A 20353-nucleotide genomic window follows, 5' to 3' on the forward strand; every position below is an offset into this window, starting at 1 on the left:
TGCGTTCTCGTGTGTATGTGGTACACGGCTCACACGCGAACAATGCATCCGATGTAAATTAAAGAGCAGTTTTGTGCGTTTGTCTCGCTTTTTTATTTCAATGAAGTTCCACCATATTCTTTCTACCCATTTAAATGATTTTACTGTAGTTTGTGAGTGACACATATACATTTTGATAGATGGCGTAATCTCAGGATATTAATAGATGCCATCATGATTTCTTCAGAAGAATATAATGGTGCAGTTTGGAAAGAGCAGCTGCCTTATTATTCACCAGCGTCACAAATTCCTGCCGATCTTGGAGTTCATTTTGTTGAAACTCTAGCAGGCTTCCAACAGACTGTTTATTTTCGCGATTTATGCACGTGCTGTGGGCCTATTGGCACCACAGACACTCTTACACCCTTACAACCCGGTGACATAGTGTGTAGTGCACTTACTACCAAAACTGGGAACTCTGATAATTTAGATGCTGCGTGGTGAGGATACTATGATCTATAAGAAAACGTTTTGAAGAATTTTCCTTGACTGACGCGGACTGAAAGTGGTCCCCTATTAAATGACTAATTTTTTTTTACGTTCTCGCCAGGCTTTTTATCGTCTTTCGTGTGATACCACGCTTCGCACGCGAACATTATTTACCACAGTTAGAAAGCATTTCTCTATTTAATCTACGTTTGTCTTTAATACACCATAATATTGACCAGATTTTAGGTTTTTTAACTGCTCGACTGCTGTTTAGCAGAACCATGTTATGCATCTCATAACGCGTCACGCCTGGGAAAGAAAATTATAACTTCCTGTTTTCCTAATTGATCTCGTGACTTTTCCCAGACCATTAAAGTTGACAAAAGTTCATTGTGGGTGTAACAGAGTATTGGAAGTGACTTAAGGTCTGGGAAAGGTTCAGGTTTGAAGTCTGTTTATAAGGGCATGTATTCTAACCATAGGGTATTATGTAAGAGTCACAAACCATCGTTTACTTTTTTAGCGCCAAAGAATAGCGCAGATGCGTTTTGTCCTTTGCAGGCTTTTCGTTCCATTTTAATGATCCTTTCAAACAGTCCGTCTGCAAACATTTTAATGACTTGTGAGGTGAACTTTATGTTGTATTCATTTTTGTGTCAGGAACAGATCCTGTGTAATTCTAGATCGCTGTCTGTACGGATTAAAATTCTATCTTCAAAAAAAGCTTGACGAGAGAGGTGCACGGGAAACAAGGTATGGGATTTTTGAAGTTAACAATGTGATTAACTTGTCGGCATATATTCCACTTCGTTTTGATGTTTCACTTCTCACCAATATCAATAGAAATATAAACATCTGCCCCAGAAATCATGTGTTCCTGTTGTCACCGAGGTTTTAAAGGGAAGTCGACCTAGGAAACCAGGCGATCAGTCATCACAGTATTCCGCAAGAGAAAAAGGTGGTCTGCTAATTGCTTCGCCTTATTTGCATAATGATGCGTCTGCTTAACAAGTAAAGGGATATTTGAGGTCTAATATTCTCTGTGATTTTAATGACGATGCAGGGATATTCTAGTCATCGCTTTATTTTCAGGATAACATGGTCAAGTGTAAGGGTATGTTCTAAGCCGATTCGCTGTCTCTTTGATCGTAACTGATAAAAGGGATCCAGAAGGTGGATGTGTTGGATACAATTAATGCGCATAGTTTATAAACTACATTGATGAAGCTTTCCAATCCCAGCGCCAAGTTTAAAAGCCCGAGGATCGTGTCTTTTGACATTACTATACAGTGGACGCTCCTCGACAACGCTCTCGTGAGTATTGATTGTCCAAGGCTAGATGAATGAAAGTAATGATCAGAATATGTCGTTCTGTTGATTAATACAAACAATTTAAGGGAACTTACAAGTTTCTTTACTCCGATGTGAAACAATCGAATGACGGTGGTTAGTTTTGTTCGGTTTAACATTGCTTGTCAGCTAATGGCTTGCCACTGAATTTGTGACTGTGTGTATTTCCAATCTTTCTTTCCTATGCTTGATAAGTGTTGGCCCGTTTGGGATTATGTTTTAATTTGCTTTTGATCAATATGAATGTGCTCCAAGAACGTGATATGAACATTTTAGTAACTCTCGATAACTCAATAATTAGCAATGATTAGCTTCGAATAATGCACCACATGAGAAAATCTTCGAAACAACGTACCAAATTGCTTACTCTAATACACCAACTCTGCATGAACTTTTCTTCTTTCCTTTACATTTGATAATGTTACACCGAAACTTCATAATATATATATATATATTTTTTTATCATTACTATTTCTTTTAAATTGTTTCGCAAAATCGATTCTTATAAGAAAGCCTTTTTTTGTGTGATAAAAGATTACAAGTTGACTGATCAATCCACCGATAGACCTTATTCTCTTGTACATTTTGTTTTTCCGTTACAGATCATGTGATAATACTCAGGAGAACTGATCCTTTGTCTTGTTCCGCATTAAAAAGTGTGCATGCAGGCATGAATATGTCTGTATGCACTCATTTTAATGAAGGCATGCACTCATTTTAATGAAGGCAATGCACTCATTTTAATAAAGGCAATGAACAAAACAAAGGACGAAATCTGCTGAGTGATCATATGATCGTCATTTTATTAATATGTCAACCAGAACCTAATTGACTTCTTTTGATCCGTGGTTGGCAAATTTGAATACAAAAAGAAATGTGACGTCAATGTTTGTAAACAAGAAGTATCGCTACAGCTTATATATGTTGCACAACTTGACTATAATTATAATGAAGATCTGAGAAGTGTGATAATCTTGAAGCTGGTAAGGACTAGGTGATTCACATGAAAACCGTTTGAGCAAATGTTTCGTGAGCTTAACAAACTGAATTAACGTTTCTCTTGCATGTCATACCAACCTTGTCATGCGAACCGAAGCATTGCATGTTTGTTTTTTTCTCTATAATCTACCTTTGCCTTTACACCACAGAGCACTGACTAGTTTTTAGTTACTTAACTCACATTAGGCTTGACGAGTGGGAAAGATAATTATGGCTTCCTGTTTTCCCAATTTATCTCGTGGCTTTTCCCACCCAGACTAAAAGTAGTGGGTATATTAACAGAGTTGATCACTGAAGTGATTTAAAGTTTTGGAAGAATGGCTTTGAAGTCTGTTTGAACTCAGTAAGGCATATTCCTTATTACATGATATTTTCGCGACAGGTTAATTTCGCGAAATTAAAGTGACACGTACATTAAGTGTCGCGAACATAACATGACGCGAAAATTAAGTGACTAAAGGCCCGTCACGGTAAACGCTCGCAACATTGTTGGGCCCAACATGTTGCGAGCGTTTGCACACATCGGCTAACATCGCGCAACAAGAGACAACATTGTTGGGCCCAACAATGTTGCGTGTTGTTGCGAGCGTTTGCACGGGCCTTAACATAATGTCAATAACCAAGAAAGAAGGACTTATTACCACTGAAAAGTTTAGAAAATCACATTTTTTAGTATTCGATTATGAGGCAATTCCTTGGTCATCCTCATTGCTGCTACTTTTTGTCTCCTTTCCAGGCGGCACTTCTTTTGCCCAGTCTTCAAACGTTCCATTAACTAGCTCCCTGTAATTGTAATGCTGCTCCACTAGCTACTTAAGCGTCTCAAAGTATCCATTATAACTGTCGCCTCCAATGGAATTTCCAAACTCCTTTGTTTATGAATGGCGACCTTAAGCTATCGAATTTGGAACCAATACATGCAACTTGGTTGGTGGAAATACCATAGTATAGACTATTTTCCCATTCCATAGGTTTTTTTTTTTGTTTTTTTTTTTTGGGGGGGGGGGGGGGGTGGGGGTGGGGAAGTTATTTACATAAAAACAATATAAGTTATTTACTTTTGGGACTGTATCATGCTTTAGTGAACTGGATATCCATTTTTTTTTATGCAAATAGCCTCCCAAAATGAACTGTATTCTGGGATTTGCGAAAATAGGGAATATTTTTTCACCAGCGCACAGGGGAGGGTTCACGTCTTGAAAGGATACATACATACATACATACATACATACATACATACTTAATTGACTGCTCCCTATAAGGGCTTTTCAGGGCCAATGAAACACAGTTAACGAAACGACGGAACAGAGCAACAGTTAAGAATCCCAACTGGCCGGAGGCAAACCAGTCGGCTATTTACAAGTGCAGCTGGGAAGTTGAACTAGGGACTATCGGGAACAAATTCGACGAGTGGTCAGAACGGGTCTTGAATCCGGCATCTCCGAATCTCGAGGCAACCACCCTAACCACTGGGCCATACTGCCTCCTCAAATAGATGGGAGAAGGCGGGAGTAAAGGGTGTGTTAACTGAAAGGGAAGTATAGATGGTTTTCAATCACGTGATGAGACGGCTATTTTGGTGCACAAAACAATAGCAAATTATGGCTCATGTTTTGCATTATAATAGAGTCAAATTCCCAAAAGACTTTTTTCTCTATAGTTGTGTGCACCAACATGGTTGCTGCATGTGACGTCAAGTAAAAACCATTTATTACAGCCAGTGTATTATTGGCAGTGAAATGTAAATTGTGTATTAAAAATCGCGAAATATGAGTGTCGCAAAATATGTGACATCAAAATCGCGAAATATAGATGTCGGCATGTGGGCAGTGTGGCCCAGTGGTTAGGACGCTTCCCTTGAGATCCGGGGATCCCGGGTTCAAGAGACGGTCTGACCACTAGTTGAATTTGCTCCTCATAGGACCTGGTTCAACTTCTCAGCTGCATTTGTAAATAAAGGGGGTAGTTTCTAAAGAAACTGGTGCTGTGTCGGTGGGGAAGTAGTACACAAAAATTTGGTTTATCAACGGAGTTGATAATGTAAATTGGCCACCGTACAGAGATTCTAAAAGCTGACGTTTCGAGCGTTATCCCTTTGTCAGAGCGAATCGAGGAATTGTGGGTCATGTGTAGTTTTTATAGTAGAGTAGGAGCTCTGCTATTGGTGGTAACATGGCAACGTGAAAAATGGGAATACATTATTTGAATGAAAAGCGTTCGTTAATACCGTGAGGATTAAGGGTGCCGATTTGGAAGATGAATTTTTGTTCCAGATTCTTACGGCTTTCCGTCGTACCTAGGTTTAGGGAAAGGCCGCAGATAGCCATGTGTCTTATAGAGTGGTTAGGGAGATTAAAATGACGAGCGACTGGCTTAGACGCATCCTTGTCATTCTTCTCAACATCGCAAAGATGTTTACCTAGTCATCTACCTGTCTCGCCAATGTATAACTTATTGCATAACGTACAGGTTATGCAATAAATGACATTTGCGGAGGCACATGTGAAACGATCCGTGATCTTAACAGATCGCTTAGGTCCCGATATCTTGCTAGTGTTAAGAATGAAAAGACAAGTTTTGCATCGTGAGCGCACACATTTGAAAGTGCCGGGTTGCTCGTTAGTTTTGAGCGAGCTTTTAACTAAAAAGTTGCTTACGTTTTTGTCGCGTTTGAATGAAATAAGCGGAGGTTGCGAAAACATTCTACCAGTCTCAGGATCATTTTGGAGTAATTTAAAATTATTAAGAATGATACTTTTGACTGGGTGATTATGAGGATGGAAAGTGAGGGTAAATGGTATTCTGTCATTCTTATCTTTTTGTGACGTTTGTAGTGCTGACTGTCGATCAAATTGTTGGGCGCGATGATTGCCCGCTTTGACGACAGAGACAGAATAGCCACGTTTTTCGAAAAACTGGCACATCTCCTCTGATTTGCTGGAAAAATCGGAGTCATCACTACATAGACGTCGAAGTTGAGAACAAGGAATGGAATTCTTGGCATGTGATGGATGTGACGATGAATACAACAAGTACCTGTGAGAATTTGTAGGTTTGTAGTGCACACTGGTACATAGCACGTTGCCACTAATAGAAGCTTTGATATCTAGGAAAGTCAATGAAGTTTCCGAAATTTCCCAGGTATATTTAAGAGTTGGATGAAAAGAATTGACGGAGGTTATAAATTCATCGAGTTCTTCTTTGCGCCGATGCAGTGGTCGATGTAGCGGCCGTAGAGTTCAGGTTGGGGGCCGTTGTACTAATTTACAAAATTGGCATAGCTAGGTCCCATTCTTGTGCCCATCGCTACACCGTTAATTTGTTTGTAATAGTTGCCGGCAAATGAAAAACAGTTAAGCGTTAAAACTAGTTCGGCAAGGCGGAGGGGCGTTTCCGAGTTTGGTTCTTTGACAGTGCGTTGATCGAAAAAGAGTTTAAGTGCTTGAAGACCTTCTCTATTGGGAATGACTGTGTATAGAGATGTAATGTCCATGGTGAAAATAAGTTGAAATCGCGGAATTTTTTTAGTGCGTGTATTATTATATACAATATAATAGTTAAAAATATTAAATTACTATCATTATTACCATTACCTACCCGTTATAACTATAAAAAATAGAGTATCATAAGTAAAAAGTAAAATACCACCATGGTACTACTTTGTCTTGAAAAAAAATATATATATATTCAACTTAAAATCAGACTCAGTAAAAATCATTGTCCACTATAAGCCTGTAAAAATAAATGACTCTTAAGTTTCTGTTTAAAAGTTTCCACCGATTGGGAATCTTTTATTGACTGTGGAAGGTCCTTCCAAAGTACTGCTGCAGCCAACACAAAAGACCGACCACTATTTGACTTAAGATTGAACTCAGGTTTAGTTAAAAGATTTTTGGTTGATGAGCGCAGTGATCTTGAAGGTTTATAGGGTATAAGAAGGTCAGTTATATAATTTGGAGCTAGTTTGTTGAGTGCTTTAAATATGACTACGAGAATTTTAAATTTAATCCTCTGTTCAATAGGTAGCCAATGGAGTTCCTTAAGGAGAGGTGTTATGTGATCATATTTGTTGGATTTAAACACTATTCTTGCAGCGCAGTTTAATACTCGTAGGAGCCGCAGCAATAAATATTTAGGAGCACCATACTTCAACGAGTTACAGTAGTCGACCTTTGATGTAATGAAAGCATGTACCAGAGATTTCGTAGTTTCCATGTTAGGAAACTTCCTTATGTTGGATATAGAGCGTAAGTGAAAAAATGCAGATTTACACACTGCTGTTACGTGCGGGGCCATGGACAGAGATTCATCAAGTGTGACACCAATGTCCTTTGCTGTTGAGGAACAGTCAACCACCTCATCAACAATTGTCAAATCATGAATGTTTGGTCTTGGACGATAACGAGATGAAATTACCAGCACCTCCGTTTTTTCTTGCATGGTCTAGGTTGAGTCGATTTTGTACGATCCAAAGGTCAATATCACGAACACAGGCCCTCCATCCTGGTCTTGCTCAGTTCCATGTCATTTGTACAGCATGTTTTAAACGATATGTACAGCTGCCTGTCATCGGCATAGGGATGGAAATTCATTTGATGATTCTTGGCGATGACACCCAGTGGAGAAGTGTATAGAGAATACAAGTAAATGTACGAAGTGCTAGGGGTGTTGATGATGAGATTAGTTGCATTGTTTGCTAATTCTTGATTAACTATAAGATTCTGAATGGTGTTTTTGACAAGTTTTTGATTTGTGGAGGTGAGATCTTTCTGGATTTTGGCATAAAACAAGGTGTCATAAAGTTGCCGAAAAGCTTTTTTTTGGTAAAGGTCGGACCGCCAGACAACTACCACGCCGCCTTTGTCAGCTGATTTGACAACTGTCATTGCGTTTACTAAGATTTTTAAGCGCCGCAAATTTAAGAGGCAAATTGTCCCTCTGGTGGAGTTCATTTAGATTTGCGAACTTGAAGTGTTTCAAAAATGTCTTCGTTGGAAGTGTCCGAATCATCCTCTTTGTCACGAAAAAAGGCTTTTAACTGAACGCGACGAAAGAATTTTTCAACATCTTGCTTAATAGAAAATACGTTGGTGCGTTTGGTAATAGGGACAAAATTAAGGCCCTTACGTAGGACAGATTTCTCTGAGTCAGTAAGCGGAAGATCTTCTGGAATTGTAAGTACGGTATTATGGATATGCAATGTAGTGTCGTTGGTAATCTGCGGACCTATTAATTGTTGAAGTTTTAAAGTCTTGGTTTGGTGTAAATGGTCAAACAGTCCAGACAAACAGTTCACGGATTTTAGCGCGAATCGATTGTAATAAAACTACTGGACAGATTTTGGAAAGTTCGGTGCGGCACTGAAGAATTTGTTTGTCAAGTACGTTTCGTTTTTGGCACATAGCTCTAATTGTGATCCTCATAATATTACGTGAAAAAGAATTTTGCTCGAATCGAATTTGGTGAAGATATTGATTCCAATGAGAGAATGTAGAATCATGGAAGATTGAGCGAAAACCTTTGTGAATGACTTTAGAATGGAGGCAGCGGTCGATGAAATTGATGTAACTACAAAATCTAGTTTTCGCGAAACTGAGAATGGCTAAACGGAAAGCTAAGTTGCTGCTAAGCGCGGGAAAAGGAAAAAGATAACTTACGATTTCCTGGGGTAGCTCCTTGTTGCGTTTCTTCAAGCTTGGCATCGTCGTCTTGGGTCTCCTGTTAGAAATCTGTGGATTTAAAAATACTAGAGCACACGGTTAGTGGTCGCAGCGGTTGAACAACAAATGACTGAAGGGGGTAGTTTTTAAAGAAACTGTGGTGCTGCATGGGTGTGGGAGTAGTATACAAAAATTTGGTTTATCAACTGAGTTGATAATGTAACTTGGCCACCGTACAGAGAATTTAAAGCTGACCTTTTGAGCGTTAGTCCTTTGTCAGAGCGAATCGAGGAATTGTGAGTAATGTGCATTTTTTTAGTAAAGTAGGAGCTACGCTATTGGTTGGTAACATGGCAACGTGAAAAATAGGAATACATTAGTTGAATGAAAAGCGTTCGTTAATACCGTACAAATCACAAAGAATCGTTCACCGTTTCACGTGTAACTCCAATAACAGCAGAGACGCGTTTTGTCCATTGCAGGCTACTTAAGTTACTCCTCCTTAAAGCAATCGATATTCAAACATTGCTATGAAATAATCTTCATGTTAAATTTCTTGTTGTTTCAGGAACACATCTTGTTCAATCCCTTTTGATCAATGTGGAAACCGACTAAACTTTCTACCTCGAAAAATGAAAATTTAAAACCGAGAGTAGTGAACGCTAAACCAAGTATGGGATGTGTTTGTTGGGTTAAGACTGTCATTCGTGAGAACACATTACACGTTTGGATGCTACATATAAACTACAAATAGCTATCGCTAAGTGCCAACGAGACAGTCAATATAATACATAGTTTCCAGATTTGTATCAGGGTTCCAAAATACCCAACAGTAGTTGCATTTTTTCATTCGAGAGTACTGCAACTCATCTAATCTAGTTATCAATAATACATTAGTATCTCCAACAACAATGCTGTAATTTTTGAGCAGCAGTAATATTAACAGGAATATACAATAATTAATTTGAATGAAATCAGTGCCATGTAAAAGAAAAAAAAATCACCAAAGCGTTTTCAGTTTGAAACATGTAATAAAAATCAAACTCTCTCGCACATGAAAGTTATTTCACTTGTAGAATTTTATTTTGCAAGATACAGCCATGAATTACAAGTCAAATTGATCGTTGAATTGTTTATTTTAAAGACAACATTTTTCCTTTGGAAATTAACTTAAACTGTTCACAACTCAATAGTAACAAAACAAAAAACAAACTTCTCTACTCGCGAGCCGAAGGCCGAAATTGACTACAGCGGCCGATAAGAACACGTACGCCGGTTTACTTTTCAGCTCGTTCTCTCAATATAGAACTCGCTGGTTGAAAAAAAAATTAAGAACACTCAAAGCAAGTGTACACAATACTCACTATCCGAACACAATATCATCAATAGTGGCGCGCTTCATGTAAGTTTGTCTAATGGCATCACACATCAAAACACGCGCTTTCATTGCTCCCTACTAAAATCTCCAGGGAATCTACACCTTCCGTTACCCTTTTAATGGCACTATCGAGAATTTTTCGTCCTGCAGCAATAATTAGTGTGGCATTAGGCCCCGCCTCGCGAGCCTTGCGTCTTCGGTCGGCTTGCTCGTTAGCAATTAAAGTAAAATATATGTGAACTCGTGCTTTTTCGCCGTGCTTAAAAGAAAACCCGACACTGGAAACTATCCATTGAATTCATAAATTGAGCAATCAGTCCTTAATTCGCACGACCATCAAGAAATAATCACAAAGCTGTATTTAGAATGCAAAGGAATTGCTTTCAACTAACAATGCCTTTCTCTGAACAATAAATATGAAGTTTGAGATCTAGTATTTTCTCGGTAATAATTGACTGATGTTAAACAGATATTTGAGTCAAATTGATGTTGCATTGTTCCTTTCCACGTCGATTTCTTAGCATGAATGATTCACGATTTCTTCATCACATTAGAAAAGAGCACAAGACCTATTTCGTTGCAGTTCTCTTTGGTAGTTACATAACAGTTTAATATTGCTTACAAAAACGATAAATAGATTTGCATCATGACCCAACATGACCTTCTTGAAGCGATAATCGAAGGTAATGAAAGTTAAATATAGGAAGTGAAGTGAACTTTGCAGAATCCTTAAATATTAAGGAAGCTTCATAGATGTAATCACATTTTACTTACCATGTCTGTGAGCGGATCTTAGTATGTTTTCTGTATTCTGTTTCTGTTAGTGTTTGTTTGTCCTGCCTAAATTAGCTTGTTTTTTTTTTTGTTTCAGTTTTTCAAAGTTCTTGCACATTTTTTTGTAACGTAATATACACCCTTCGTTTTCTCGTTGTTCATAATTTAGTCTTGTAGTATGTGAACGTAAAAATAACGCAAAAAGAGAACAATTAAAATTGCTCTCTTTTTGCATTCGATGCAGGCCTACGTGCAGTTCGCTAAGTGGTTTAAGTCTTTCGGAGGGTAATACTTTCTTTGGGTTTCACAAACCAACCCTGTCTGCCCCACAGGCCTGATGACACCTCTTCCATAGGTGTGCAGAGTAGCATGAGATTGCCTGATAAGACAATTTACAGTAAAACCTGCTGGACACATGCTCCAGAAGTCATCCAATGCCAGAGTATTAGTTGTCGACGCGGTATCCAATTGGAGTGTCTTCCATACAAAATAACTCCTAGTCTTAGCAACTGAAAACTTGAAGAAATTTTTTCCCTTTCTGCACAGAAACAGTTTTCACAGAGTGAATGTCTTGGGTATCAGTCTTTTTGCATCTGTAGAGGATTCAGTTCTTAGCAATTTCCACAACAATACGAATTGCCACAATGACTCCCTCCTTGTTTCGATGGCCGTTAGTGTTCAACTTTCCTCGTAAAGTTCCATCTACTAAACCAGCAATGAACCTATCACGACATGCTTGATCTTCAAAATCCCCATATTCATAATACTTGGCTCGCTTCCCAGGCACTAATAGACCTTCCTTCAGCTTCAACCATCCTTGTTCGCGCGGCTTGAAGACTTACACTGCGTCCAAATCTCTTGATGAGGACTTGAAGAACTTTTTCTTGGTTACCTCTATCCTCGACAGACAAACCAAGTGTCTTATTAGTTGTGTTTGAGAGGTAACCTCTTTATCCTCGTTTGAAGCCTGGCACGCAGGGTAGACATGCATAAATCCGGCTTTTTCCACTGATCCTTTTTATCTTCGCTGTTAGTGTTATATTGGCAGCCAGCTTTAGGAACAAACCATCCCATTACCGTGCAATAATCAATGTAATCAAGAATGAAGCGGTCTAACGCCTCTCGCTCATCAACGCTACTATCAACGCTCATCAACGCTACTATTGTGAATTTGGCCCAAACTTGTTTATATGTCTCCAAGGGCACACCTTTTTTTTCCAACCATCCGTTGCTTAGGCAATTCTTGGGAACTGTTTGAAGCCAATGTTCACTGCCATTCTCTCCTCTTTAATTTATCTTCGCCGCCAATTAATGTCGAGCTTGGTTTATTGTCTAATTGTATACATTAGGTAGGGTCGCTCCGTCCGTGTGTCAGTGGTCTTGCCCCTACAGGAGCTTTCCACAGAACACGTATAACATTCAGCCGCTGATTTACCTCTTCGTCGAGTTCTCGTTAATATTCTATTTAACTGTGATGTTATGTACAACACTGAAACCAAACGGCAAATTCTCTGGTAACTTTTTCGAGTTGGATACCAGAGACGGAATCAACAATTTTCTGGCTATTTATAATTTTCTTTATTTGTACTCATCTCTGCACAGTCTTCTGGTAAAAAGCAATTTGAAATTAGTTAGTCAAGAGTTATTTGAAAGAAAGCTTGTTGTCCATTTTTGCTTCACTATTGAAAGAAGTGGTTCTTCAGTGAAGGGATTGATCAACATTGTTCCAGATAAGAGAAGGCTTCCCGACCCGACAGAAGAAATTAGTTTCTTGGCTAAAAAATACGTTGTTAACTCTAAAGGCGAGGAATGATTAACATTCCTCATTCATTGTAAAGAAGAACCTTGTCACAAGGTGATCACGTGCACCTTTGTGGTTGCCTAGCACTTGATTGCCTCCTTCTGACAGAACATCGTGCCCTTGTCCACGAATTTTAGTGCTTTTACGATCGATTGTCATTAATATTTCGCTGAGAATTCGAATTCGAAATTAAGAGTTTTATATAAAAGCTAAATTATTTTTTCTTCATCTGTCTTTTGGCTTCCCTTTTGCTCTTACCGTGTAGCAGTAAAAAAACCCTCGATCATCGAGAACGGGTGGAAAGTATGTGGCATCCTGGAGGCCTAAGAAAATAGTTTACGTGACCTTTTGATTGACTGCTTTAGGCTCGTCTCAAAGGGGTGCAGGGATGGCGCAGTGGTGAGAGCACTCGTCTCCCACCAATGTGGCACGGGTTCGATTCCCAGACTCAGCGTCATATGTGGGTTGAGTTTGTTGGTTCTCTACTCTGCACCGAGAGGTTTCCTCCGGGTGCTCCGGTTTCCCCTCTCCTCAAAACCAAAATTTGACTTGATTTGTGTTAATTGTTAATTCCCATTGCTTTTTCTCAATGCAAATGTGATAATAAACGATCTTTTTGACCCCACTAGATGGGGATTAAAAGCAATTTTTAATTATATCAACGGGGATAACTTTTTACGGTATTTAATTTTTCTGGTGTTTTTTTCTGCTGGAAATTATTTTTGCGGATCAAGTACATCGGCAAAACCCGCAAAAATTAAATCCCGCGAAATAAAAGTGCTACACCGTAACCCCCGTCCTTTGTGATACCATTTGGTGCAAGCGTAAACGAAGAAAAAATGTGACCTGTCATCAGATTAGACTGAAAAGAAGAGAAATTATGAAGCGGAAAAAAATATGTTCAGTCCTTCCTTAGCGTTAGCATAAGCGTTTGCTCAGTGCAACTTCAGACATGTATGACATGCAGGAAAACGTCCGTCAGAGTAATTTGCAGCTAGTTTTCATGCAGACTATTTCACGTGAAGGAGCTGTGTCACCTTCTTTTAGGGCGTTTCGCGAAAATCTAGTCAATCACGAGTTTTAAACTAAAAAGTGATAATATGGAGTTCCCTTACCAATAAAATTATCGTTATATCACAACCGTAATCCGTTTCAATCTTGTACATTTATGTCCATCCAAGCTTCTCTTTCCTTTTGCAGAATTACTTTTGCGTTGTTTAACAATTTTGAGTGATTATTGCAATGTTTCATTCTATTTTTTGGGCATTTTGGGAAAAAAAAAAAGGAAGGGAAAGCAACTTATGAAGTGCCTAGTCGTTCTGGCGCTGGAGCACTAATTGGGGACTCTGTAAACTGAAATTAACAATTAACACAAATGTGAAATGAACAATTAACACAAATTTTCAGGAGAGGAGAGGACCAACAAATTCAACCCACTTATGACGCTGAGTCTGGGAATCGAGCTCTCATCACTGCGCCATCCATGCACCCCAAATCATGGAATTATATCACTTTAAGAGACATAGCCCCTTTAAAGAAAAAATGAGTGAGTTTCACTCCAGAGCCTGTTTTGTTATCTTTGAACTGATTTTATTACCAAAGACTAAAACAGTAAAAGACGTAAAAACGGGACACCACGTTACAAAGTAATTCAACGTGTGAACGTGTGAGCCGAAGGGCCATTGCTGGCATTACGTCTGGCTGACCCCTCAAATGGTGTACATCACACCCTCCCACTTAAAGAAAATTACTGGAACGCTCCAGTTCAATACCACCCAGCTCAGTGCATTCTCTTTTGTTGTGTAACACGTTCCACGGGTAGCCCAGTTGACACTCTTGGATCGTCTAGTTTCTTTGAAACCTCATCAACCATTTTGAGTATAACAATCGCTCTCCTTCGCTGTTTATACTAGGAGGTTCGATCCACGGAGAGAAAAACAAGAAGGGCATGGCAGCTATAGTCTCTGTGGAGGTGAGAGGGTAATCCTAACCAATTCTGAAACAATTCAACTTGACTTCACTTGCACAATACCAGTATTACTCTTTTTATCATCCTTTATTTAAATTAACACAAACCTTCTGGGAGGTCGTACTAACTGCACAAAGCCATTCAAAATAATCCTTATCCACAAACACATCTGGGCCGCTTAAACGTTTGCAGGTTTCTTGCTCAGAAAATTAAATGAATGCTAAGACCAAACAAAAGATATATTTTGAACTATGCAATTAAATTACCAAATTCTAGTCAATAGGTTTTGTTGAAATCTACCCTGCGCCAAAACAAGTTTGCTAATTCATTTTACCGGTTAAAATTTAATTTATTCGTTTTTGGCGCTGGAATGCAGCTGACTCAAACAAGCTAACGCTTGCTCGCGGTGGTTTCTCTCTCAAGAAGCGTAGGAGAAACCAACTGCTTGCAGAGACGTTGAAATCTGCCTCAGTGAATAAAAATTGCGATAATTGGGAATAATGCCAGGTACAAAGAATAATTTCTGATAAACAATCCATCTTTTCTTCACGTTCATTTTCTGTCATTTTATTTCGTTTCAGTCAACAGGTTAAGCCACCAGGAACTCAGTTTCAATGAGTTTACAGGGCAGTTTTTTCCACAATTTCACGCAGTCCTTAACACAATTCATTTTTTTGAAACAAAAGTAACAGCTAAAATTCCCAATTTGCTTGGCCTTTCGCAGTTGCGGACACATTGACCAGTGTCCTCAGTGCTTCTGAGGAGTAAAGTCTGTAAGTGGCCACTAAGAGTTAAAGGGTTAACCTGTAACTTTGCGTGGTTTCATTGAAATGCGACTTTTTCGATTTTTTATAGTTTATGAAGAAGACTATTAGAGAGTTACTGTAGAAAAAGAAAAACAAACAAAAAATACATACTATGTTGTTCATTCCTAGGCATTTCGTACTGTGGATTGAGGTCTTGCTATGGCATCTGCTTTTCAAGAATCGCAAGACAAATATGACACAGACAAATCTGGTAAAGTTAAAGTCACGTTTTTAGCTTCCGAATGGGGATCCAGCAAGGGTGGTCTTTCCACCCTAAACAGAAATTTAGCCATTCATTTGGCCAAATCCTCGGATGTAGAAATCTCATTTTTTGTACCACAATGCACTGAGAAGGACAAGACAGAAGCCCTTATGCACAACATTAGCATTGTTAAAGCACCACATATGGTTGGTTATGATGAGCTGGAATTGCTTAGCTTCCCACCAGATGATCTACAAATTGAGGTGGTTGTTGGTCACGGAGTAAAACTAGGACGTCAGGTACAGGCCATAAGAAGATCTCGTCAGTGTAAATGGGTGCAAGTGGTGCATACAGACCCAGAGGAGATGGGAATGTTTAAATGTTACGCAGATCCGATTTCCAGGGGCGAAGAAAAGCATAATGATGAGGTGAAGCTTTGCGAAAAGGCTGACTTTGTTGTTGCAATAGGACCTAAGCTGGCAGAGGCCTTTCGCTCATACCTTCGATTTTGCAAATATCAGACTATTTTTAACTTAACACCAGGTATTTTTGAAAAATTTCTTAGTGTAGGAGCCGCAGCAATAAATATTTAGGAGCACCATACTTCAACGAGTTACAGTAGTCGACCTTTGATGTAATGAAAGCATGTACCAGAGATTTCGTAGTTTCCATGTTAGGAAACTTCCTTATGTTGGATATAGAGCGTAAGTGAAAAAATGCAGATTTACACACTGCTGTTACGTGCGGGGCCATGGACAGAGATTCATCAAGTGTGACACCAATGTCCTTTGCTGTTGAGGAACAGTCAACCACCTCATCAACAATTGTCAAATCATGAATGTTTGGTCTTGGACGATAACGAGATGAAATTACCAGCACCTCCGTTTTTTCTTGCATGGTCTAGGTTGAGTCGATTTTGTACGATCCAAAGGTCAATATCACGAACACAGGCCCTCCATCCTGGTCTTGCTCAGTTCCATGTCATTTGTACAGCATGTTTTAAACGATATGTACAGCTGCCTGTCATCGGCATAGGGATGGAAATTCATTTGATGATTCTTGGCGATGACACCCAGTGGAGAAGTGTATAGAGAATACAAGTAAATGTACGAAGTGCTAGGGGTGTTGATGATGAGATTAGTTGCATTGTTTGCTAATTCTTGATTAACTATAAGATTCTGAATGGTGTTTTTGACAAGTTTTTGATTTGTGGAGGTGAGATCTTTCTGGATTTTGGCATAAAACAAGGTGTCATAAAGTTGCCGAAAAGCTTTTTTTTGGTAAAGGTCGGACCGCCAGACAACTACCACGCCGCCTTTGTCAGCTGATTTGACAACTGTCATTGCGTTTACTAAGATTTTTAAGCGCCGCAAATTTAAGAGGCAAATTGTCCCTCTGGTGGAGTTCATTTAGATTTGCGAACTTGAAGTGTTTCAAAAATGTCTTCGTTGGAAGTGTCCGAATCATCCTCTTTGTCACGAAAAAAGGCTTTTAACTGAACGCGACGAAAGAATTTTTCAACATCTTGCTTAATAGAAAATACGTTGGTGCGTTTGGTAATAGGGACAAAATTAAGGCCCTTACGTAGGACAGATTTCTCTGAGTCAGTAAGCGGAAGATCTTCTGGAATTGTAAGTACGGTATTATGGATATGCAATGTAGTGTCGTTGGTAATCTGCGGACCTATTAATTGTTGAAGTTTTAAAGTCTTGGTTTGGTGTAAATGGTCAAACAGTCCAGACAAACAGTTCACGGATTTTAGCGCGAATCGATTGTAATAAAACTACTGGACAGATTTTGGAAAGTTCGGTGCGGCACTGAAGAATTTGTTTGTCAAGTACGTTTCGTTTTTGGCACATAGCTCTAATTGTGATCCTCATAATATTACGTGAAAAAGAATTTTGCTCGAATCGAATTTGGTGAAGATATTGATTCCAATGAGAGAATGTAGAATCATGGAAGATTGAGCGAAAACCTTTGTGAATGACTTTAGAATGGAGGCAGCGGTCGATGAAATTGATGTAACTACAAAATCTAGTTTTCGCGAAACTGAGAATGGCTAAACGGAAAGCTAAGTTGCTGCTAAGCGCGGGAAAAGGAAAAAGATAACTTACGATTTCCTGGGGTAGCTCCTTGTTGCGTTTCTTCAAGCTTGGCATCGTCGTCTTGGGTCTCCTGTTAGAAATCTGTGGATTTAAAAATACTAGAGCACACGGTTAGTGGTCGCAGCGGTTGAACAACAAATGACTGAAGGGGGTAGTTTTTAAAGAAACTGTGGTGCTGCATGGGTGTGGGAGTAGTATACAAAAATTTGGTTTATCAACTGAGTTGATAATGTAACTTGGCCACCGTACAGAGAATTTAAAGCTGACCTTTTGAGCGTTAGTCCTTTGTCAGAGCGAATCGAGGAATTGTGAGTAATGTGCATTTTTTTAGTAAAGTAGGAGCTACGCTATTGGTTGGTAACATGGCAACGTGAAAAATAGGAATACATTAGTTGAATGAAAAGCGTTCGTTAATACCGTACAAATCACAAAGAATCGTTCACCGTTTCACGTGTAACTCCAATAACAGCAGAGACGCGTTTTGTCCATTGCAGGCTACTTAAGTTACTCCTCCTTAAAGCAATCGATATTCAAACATTGCTATGAAATAATCTTCATGTTAAATTTCTTGTTGTTTCAGGAACACATCTTGTTCAATCCCTTTTGATCAATGTGGAAACCGACTAAACTTTCTACCTCGAAAAATGAAAATTTAAAACCGAGAGTAGTGAACGCTAAACCAAGTATGGGATGTGTTTGTTGGGTTAAGACTGTCATTCGTGAGAACACATTACACGTTTGGATGCTACATATAAACTACAAATAGCTATCGCTAAGTGCCAACGAGACAGTCAATATAATACATAGTTTCCAGATTTGTATCAGGGTTCCAAAATACCCAACAGTAGTTGCATTTTTTCATTCGAGAGTACTGCAACTCATCTAATCTAGTTATCAATAATACATTAGTATCTCCAACAACAATGCTGTAATTTTTGAGCAGCAGTAATATTAACAGGAATATACAATAATTAATTTGAATGAAATCAGTGCCATGTAAAAGAAAAAAAAATCACCAAAGCGTTTTCAGTTTGAAACATGTAATAAAAATCAAACTCTCTCGCACATGAAAGTTATTTCACTTGTAGAATTTTATTTTGCAAGATACAGCCATGAATTACAAGTCAAATTGATCGTTGAATTGTTTATTTTAAAGACAACATTTTTCCTTTGGAAATTAACTTAAACTGTTCACAACTCAATAGTAACAAAACAAAAAACAAACTTCTCTACTCGCGAGCCGAAGGCCGAAATTGACTACAGCGGCCGATAAGAACACGTACGCCGGTTTACTTTTCAGCTCGTTCTCTCAATATAGAACTCGCTGGTTGAAAAAAAAATTAAGAACACTCAAAGCAAGTGTACACAATACTCACTATCCGAACACAATATCATCAATAGTGGCGCGCTTCATGTAAGTTTGTCTAATGGCATCACACATCAAAACACGCGCTTTCATTGCTCCCTACTAAAATCTCCAGGGAATCTACACCTTCCGTTACCCTTTTAATGGCACTATCGAGAATTTTTCGTCCTGCAGCAATAATTAGTGTGGCATTAGGCCCCGCCTCGCGAGCCTTGCGTCTTCGGTCGGCTTGCTCGTTAGCAATTAAAGTAAAATATATGTGAACTCGTGCTTTTTCGCCGTGCTTAAAAGAAAACCCGACACTGGAAACTATCCATTGAATTCATAAATTGAGCAATCAGTCCTTAATTCGCACGACCATCAAGAAATAATCACAAAGCTGTATTTAGAATGCAAAGGAATTGCTTTCAACTAACAATGCCTTTCTCTGAACAATAAATATGAAGTTTGAGATCTAGTATTTTCTCGGTAATAATTGACTGATGTTAAACAGATATTTGAGTCAAATTGATGTTGCATTGTTCCTTTCCACGTCGATTTCTTAGCATGAATGATTCACGATTTCTTCATCACATTAGAAAAGAGCACAAGACCTATTTCGTTGCAGTTCTCTTTGGTAGTTACATAACAGTTTAATATTGCTTACAAAAACGATAAATAGATTTGCATCATGACCCAACATGACCTTCTTGAAGCGATAATCGAAGGTAATGAAAGTTAAATATAGGAAGTGAAGTGAACTTTGCAGAATCCTTAAATATTAAGGAAGCTTCATAGATGTAATCACATTTTACTTACCATGTCTGTGAGCGGATCTTAGTATGTTTTCTGTATTCTGTTTCTGTTAGTGTTTGTTTGTCCTGCCTAAATTAGCTTGTTTTTTTTTTGTTTCAGTTTTTCAAAGTTCTTGCACATTTTTTTGTAACGTAATATACACCCTTCGTTTTCTCGTTGTTCATAATTTAGTCTTGTAGTATGTGAACGTAAAAATAACGCAAAAAGAGAACAATTAAAATTGCTCTCTTTTTGCATTCGATGCAGGCCTACGTGCAGTTCGCTAAGTGGTTTAAGTCTTTCGGAGGGTAATACTTTCTTTGGGTTTCACAAACCAACCCTGTCTGCCCCACAGGCCTGATGACACCTCTTCCATAGGTGTGCAGAGTAGCATGAGATTGCCTGATAAGACAATTTACAGTAAAACCTGCTGGACACATGCTCCAGAAGTCATCCAATGCCAGAGTATTAGTTGTCGACGCGGTATCCAATTGGAGTGTCTTCCATACAAAATAACTCCTAGTCTTAGCAACTGAAAACTTGAAGAAATTTTTTCCCTTTCTGCACAGAAACAGTTTTCACAGAGTGAATGTCTTGGGTATCAGTCTTTTTGCATCTGTAGAGGATTCAGTTCTTAGCAATTTCCACAACAATACGAATTGCCACAATGACTCCCTCCTTGTTTCGATGGCCGTTAGTGT

The 20353-nt window shown here is 38.8% G+C and overlaps 1 pseudogene; it reads left to right on the plus strand.

The window, feature by feature from the left end:
* The first annotated feature begins 853 nt into the window (after window positions 1–853).
* The window catches only part of LOC137983629 (uncharacterized), a 60718-nt pseudogene continuing 41218 nt past the window's right edge, over window positions 854–20353 (plus strand).

This window comes from Montipora foliosa, chromosome 13 (assembly GCF_036669935.1).
Source record: "Montipora foliosa isolate CH-2021 chromosome 13, ASM3666993v2, whole genome shotgun sequence".
Classification (NCBI taxonomy): domain Eukaryota; kingdom Metazoa; phylum Cnidaria; class Anthozoa; order Scleractinia; family Acroporidae; genus Montipora; species Montipora foliosa.